Source organism: Triticum dicoccoides, chromosome 4A (assembly GCF_002162155.2).
Source record: "Triticum dicoccoides isolate Atlit2015 ecotype Zavitan chromosome 4A, WEW_v2.0, whole genome shotgun sequence".
NCBI classification, from domain to species: domain Eukaryota; kingdom Viridiplantae; phylum Streptophyta; class Magnoliopsida; order Poales; family Poaceae; genus Triticum; species Triticum dicoccoides.
In genome coordinates this window covers 651452146-651459023 of record NC_041386.1, presented here as the reverse complement: position 1 = coordinate 651459023, position 6878 = coordinate 651452146, and positions in this window count along the sequence as shown.

The window sequence follows — 6878 nt, the reverse complement described above, 5'->3', positions numbered from 1 at the left end:
AGGCGCACCTAGGTCTTACGCTGCAATATTGTTTTTAGATGTGTTTTTGCATGTTCTAGTTGATTTTTTCTGTGTTTTCATGGTTTCTTTGTGAAAAGGTCATTCTTTTTTTTGGTATGTAGTGTGTCTATAATTATTTTTGATAGTGATAGCCAGTAGGTTAGTTGTTTAAGTTTTGTGCACCGTTTTTTTATTTTTGTCACATGAGTGTAAGAAGATTTGAATTTTTAGCCTAAATGCTGATATCTTGTACTCCCTCCGTCCGAAAATACTTCTCATTGGAATGGATGTTTCTAGATGTATTTTAGTTGTAGATACATCCATTTTCATCCATTTTGATGACAAGTAATTCCGGACGGAGGGAGTATTTGTCCAAGGAGTATAAAAGGTGTTGAATTGAATTATATGAGCATTATAAGTATTGTTAGTATGATTTTATTTTAGTTGCAGGAGTATAAAAGGTGTTGTATTTAATTATATGAGCATTATACTGCAGGTTCCTTTTCCATACTTCTTGCAGATGAATTCTTTTTTGTTGTTCATCTACTGTTTAGTGTAGTGTGTACAGTTGATGAGGAACTGGATATGCCTTTTTGGTGTATGTTGTTGGTGTTATTTTGTAGTTAACGGTTTTAACAGGCTTCCTTTTTCTATTGCAACTTCGAGCTAATAGTTCTTTTGTATGTGCACATTTTGTTGTGGGTTGCACAGTTAAAGTCAGTTAGTTGTGCAACTTTTTAATTCTTACTTGTGAAAAATTTCTAAAAGGGTTATTAATTTGTCAAAAAAAATATTCTTATTTTTTACAGGCATGGTTTGCCCCATTTGTCGTTGTCCGGGTGCTCCTCGTGCGCCAGATGCATTTGTTGGTCAAGTTCTGATCAACTTTGATGTTGTTCCTGATCAAGATTGCTTTAGGCGCATGGTTAGTAATTTTTTCGTGTTTTTTACTTGGTTTGTACTAATATAACGTAATTTCTGTAAGCTTTTTACATTTGTTTTCTTGATTTCTGTGTTGTAGAAGTTTTTTGTCGGTTCTGATCAGTAGTGTTTGAACTATATACTTATTTTTCTGTTATTATTTTTGGTCTATTTTCATCAAATGTAGGAGTATCTACTCAATATAGATTCATATAAGACTGAGGAATTGTATGAGCAGAAGACCAGGATGGTTCAGAGATGTTTTCAACTTGCTCGTGGCGCTAGGGCGATTCATAATTGTGACGAGGTTAGTTCTTCATTGATTAATGTTTGTTTGATTGTTTACTATATCTTTTTTTTGCAGTTGCTGATTTTATGAGCACGCAATTTCTGATTTGATGTTGCGCAATTTCTAGTGCACAATTATATAATTTTTTTTGTATGATTTTTTTTACCCATTTACTTTGTAGTTTAGAATAATTTGCTTCTCATGGTTTGAGGTACATCTTCTCATAGTATTTCCTTGTCACTAGAGTTTACCTTTTGTCTACTTAATTCAGATAGTTGCACATAGGTTTCTTTTTATGCAAATTCAACGAGGTTATGCTGCAATTTATAAGTTCAATTAATTAATGTTTCTCAATATTTGAATCCATGTCAATCTTATAGTATTATTTTTTTTTTATTTTTATTCTAAAAGTTTGTGTAATGTATGCTTATGATTTGCAGGTTCATTTCCCAACAGTACATCTAAAACACTGGTTTGATTTTGTCGTTCTTTTTCAACATGAAACATTTGTTATCTTGGATTCCGCTTATGACCAGGATAGTCCTTTTCTGAGAAATGTGTTGAACATACTGGTTAGTGGTTTGTATCATTTCCATATAATGTTTCTTTTGTCCATTTCTCAAGTTAGCCTGACTTGTTCTTTTTCTATGTTTTATGTACATTTTTGTAGATCCCAAATTTTAAAAGAGTCTAGAATATGTTTGGCTCAAAGCAAATTACAGATTGGAGTCCATGGGGATTGCACTTTGCAAAACTTCCTAAGCAAAGCAATAAGTATTTCTCTGCCCTACTTACACGTTTCTGCACACTCAGTTGTTGCTTGTTCAAGTGTTGTTTCTTTGGTTCAGGATTTTTTCAAACTGATTTTATGCATTATTTTTATATCCATCCTATTTGTTCTTCTGTAGTTACATCTATAAATCATGTGCAAGTTCTTCATTTATCTTTGTGCAATAATTCTTCGTATAGCAATATGTCTAGGAATTTTAGTTTGCTCCATGATTATTTTTGTTTAGCATTCCTACTGTGTGACTCTATTTGTTTCTTGCTTGTATTTGCATTGCGCAAGTTTATGATTTTACGTTGTGCAAGTTATGATTTTATGCTTGAAATTTATTTTTTACTTATTTTCAATTTATGTTGTATATTCACGTATGATTGCGGGGTTCATCTGTCAATGTACTTAAAGCATTGGAAGCCTAGGGTTAAGATGCAGGATTTTATTTGTGATGCTGATATTCTCAATCTTCGAAATAAGTTGACTAATGAAATGCCTTTTTCTGATCAAAACATTCTGACTGAAGCAAAGAATCACATTCTTGAATACTAGTTACTTAGTGAGTCTCCTTTTTACTGCTTGTTTTTCTGTTCTTAATTACATGTAGTAATATTATCCGAGTAACAAAATTTTCTAGTAGTTTTTTGTTTGATGACATGTGCAAATTGTGATGGGTTACTATAAGAATATCAGCATGTGATGTTTTTAGTCATGTGAATTTTAATTATGGTGTTTTTAGTCATGTGATGATTCTGTTCCTATGCATTCTATTATGAACATGTATACATTTCTACACTAGAATTTTAATTGTTATGCCTGCTCACTTTTTGGTCTTTTTTTACGTTGTGACCAAGCCTTTTCAAGAGGAATATTTTTTTCGGAATTCTTGATGATTGTCGAAGTGCGCAAATTCACTGTTCTTTCTGAAGAAGATCAGAAATGCCATAGAACTCTTAAAGTTGTGAAGAGTTTCAAATACACTCGTAAAATTGATATGTAGTGCTTTTGTGGTTGGATGTTCTCATCTGTGTAAAATAACTTTGTAAAGATTTTTGATTGCACGCTTGACTGTTTTGTGAAAGATTATACAATTTAAGTGAGAGTTACTATTTGAACTATGTGTGTAAATTATATATGTGTGAGCTATTTATCCCAAGTTATTCAATCACTTTTGAGCTTTTTCTCATTGATTTTCATGAAAGATCAATCAGTTTTCTTGTCTGAAATGAATTTTTCTGGATCCTTTACTATTTGCTTCATCTTTCTAGATCAAGCAATAGTACTTTCTGCATGTGATCCTAAATTGAATAGTTGCCAATTTGTTTCAAATTTTTTTGGTACATTTGTTTGCATTCTGAGTTTTCGTTTTCTTCCTTTTCTTATCATTCTTCTGTTTTCAAGTTTTTATTACGACTGCAAATTTCTTTGGGTTTATCATGTTCATCCCCATATTAAGGGTCTTGTTTTCATATAAGTGCGTCCATGATTTAACAATTTATCGAGTTTTATGCTTGAACTTGCTCGTTCATGTCATGTGCAATTTTTTGTTTCTTTTGGTGTGCAACTTTACTTTTTTAGGTTTTCTTTTTTATCCCCATGATTAGGTTTGTTTTTTATTACGCCCTGAATCTATTGTTCTTGCGTGCTTTTGCTTTTGCACAAGTTCTTCATTTATATTGTGCAAGTTACGGTTTTCTGCATGAAATTTATATTTTAATCAAGCAGTCATGTGCAATTTTCTTTAGGTTTATCATGTTCATCACTATAATCAGGGTCTTGTTTTCATATGTAGTGCTTCCATAATTTAACAATTTACCTAGTTCTATGCTTGTCCTTGCTCATTGATGTCATGTGCAATTTTTGTTTCTTCTGGTGTTCAAATTTACTTTTAGGTTTTCCTTTTTATTCCAATGGTTAGGTTTATTTTTTATTACGACTGCCTGACTCTACTGTTCTTGCGCGCTTTTGCTTTGCACAAGTTCTTGATTTATGTTGTGCAAGTTACGGTTTTCTGCATGAAATTTATGCTTGTTTTTCATTACCGTACTTGCGGGTAGGTTAATTTATACTTGTTTTTCACATTTAGCATATTATTATTTTTTGATAGTGAACTTTGCCTGATTTAACAATTTACCTAGGTTTAATGTTGTATACTTGCTCGAAGATGTCATGTGCAATTTTTTTTCTTTGGTCTGCAAATTTAACATTTTTGACCTTTGTTTTATGTTTCCTTTTTTGCTCGTAGATGTCATGTGCAATTTTTGATTCTCTGGTCTGCGAATTTAATTTGAGGTTTTTCTTTTTTATTCTCATGATTAGGTTTGTTTTTTACATTACTGTATGCATTTTTGGTAGAGAACTTTTGCTGCGAGGTCTCAATAATTTTAGGTTAGAGCTTACATATGTATGATTATTATCGTACTTGCTCGTAGATGCGATGTGCAATTTATGTTTCTTTTGTTGTGCAAATCAATTTTAGCTTTTCTTTTTATCCCGATGCTTTATTTTTGGTTGCGGTCATGCAAAATTATTTTTAGGTTTTTCTTTTTTTATCCTCATGATTAGTTTTGTTTTTTAATTTGAGCGTATGCATTTTTCATAGTGAACTTTGCTATGAGGTATGAATGATTAGTTTAGGGATTACATATGTATGATTATTACCGTACTTGCTGCTAGATGCGATGTGCAATTTATGCTTTTTTGTTGTGTAAATTAATTTAGGTTCTCTTTTTTTATCCCCGTGCTTTTAGGTTTGGTAGAGGTCATGCAATTTTTTAGGTTCTTTTTTATCCCCGTGCTTTAGGTTTGGTAGAGGTCATGCGATTTTTTTAGGTTTTTCTTGTTTATCTTCACAATTAGGTTTTGTTTTTTTACTTTGAGCGTATGCATTTTTTATACTGAACTTTGCTGTCAGGTATGAATGATTAGGTTAGGGCTTACATACGTATGAGTATTACCGTACTCATACATGACTAGGTTAGGGTTCTCCCCAATATCGTGAAAGGTGTAAGAAGGAAGGTGGAGGGTAGAAGTGCCGGTCGAGTTGTTAACGGGTTGCGGGTGAGGCTAAGAAAACTGAAGTAGATGGCCCAGAAGATGAAAACAGAGAGTACAGAAAGCCCAGATTTGTGGGCTGGTGACGTGAAAGGAATCGACTAACTCTTTTTTTAGGCTCAGTCGATCTGAGTTCCCTCTGTTCGTGTTTTTTTTTTCTGTCGACTGACCATTCCCTCTGAATTCAGTCGATTGGCACATAGCCAATCCCCACATGGTAAACTAAATTAGAGTATTAGACACTAGGACCGAGAATGTTGAGTGCCGAGTGAGGGGGTGTTTGGTTGCTAGGGACTAGATTTTTTTTAGTCCCAGGGACTAAAAAAAAAGACCCTTCAGTAGAGTCTTTTTCTAGTCCATATAGAAAAAGTCTCACCTGTTTGGTTACATAGGGACTAAAAGAAGCTTTTTTTAGTCTAATCCCTGTAATCAAACAGGGCCTTAGTCTCGTCACAGAGCCTGATTGATGGGTGTTCACTAGCAATCACTATGGCCCTACAGGATTCCATCACCTGCACATAGACCAAGAAGAGAAATTTATTGGGTCAAGAGTTCATGAATTTACTAGTTGAGACTAGGCTTTGTCCTGTCATCCTCAACAGTGATGTACGGCCTCTCTTCCAAAAAAAATTGGAGTTAATTCTAACAAACTTGTATTAGTTTGATCAAGTCCATAGAAACATCTAAAACCAAATTAGTACTATGAAATTTCTTCTATTAAATATATTTTCATCATAGAGTTGGTTGAACCTAAGCAAGTTTGATTTAGAACAAACCTAGAATTTCGATTATTTTTGAACGGAGGGAATATGCACCTCTTTTCCGATAAAGGGTTTCCCCTCGCTTTAGATTATAAAACATCCAACCGATACATCCAACTCACTGGGGCCGCAGCACAAACAAGCCCAAAAGGAAAACAAGAAAAAGAAAAGAGAAACAATGCCGACACTGGCAGATCAACTAAGCGACGAAGACCGGCAACCGCTGCACCCTCCGGGAAAGTACCATCGCGTTCCTAGCATTCCAGAGTGTCGCGTACCAAGCAACACCTTCAAGAAGGAATGCGACGACGCCGTCGCTGTTGCCGAACAAGTCCTAGGGTTTCCCCAGTACGCGGAGGGCAGTGGGGAACGGGTATACCCGACGCCCTTCGGGAAGGTCCGGCGGCGCCCGCGGGCGTCACCAAGTCGGAGCCGGACGAGCCGCCAGGGAATTCTCCCGACCCAGACAAACACCACCACCCTGGACCTCCGAAATGCACCACCCAATCTGCCGCCAACCAGCCTGTGCCACCACGGTCACCGAACCAACATCGCCATCTCACTGGGGCCGCCAACGTGAGACTTGGGGGGGAGGGAAAGGAGATAACAGGCACGGGGGCAGCCGCAACTCGACCGGCGGGAGGGGACAACCACCATCGCTCTCGCGGAGCCGACCGGACACGGCGACAAGGACTTGCCAGGCCCCAACGGCCCGGCCGGACCCACGTGGTTCTGGACAGTACCTATCCCCACGCTGCAGCACACCGGCCAACGAAGCCAGCACCGCCCGTAGACCACCGACGCCTCGCCACCACCAGGGAGCAACACCGCCGCGCCGAGCCGCCGACCCGCACCAGCCTAGATCGGGCCCTATATGGCCCAGATCTGGGCCGAGCGGGCACCACCAGCCGCCAGCGCCACCCGCGACCAACGGCCGCGCCGCCGCGCCAAGGGCACCCGTGGCCCACGGGATCGCCGCCGCAGAGTCACACCGCTGCCGACCGAGCAGCACCGCCGCCGTCAGGAGGCCCCCACGCCCCCCAACACGCGCGCGGGGAAGGAACGGCCCACCGCC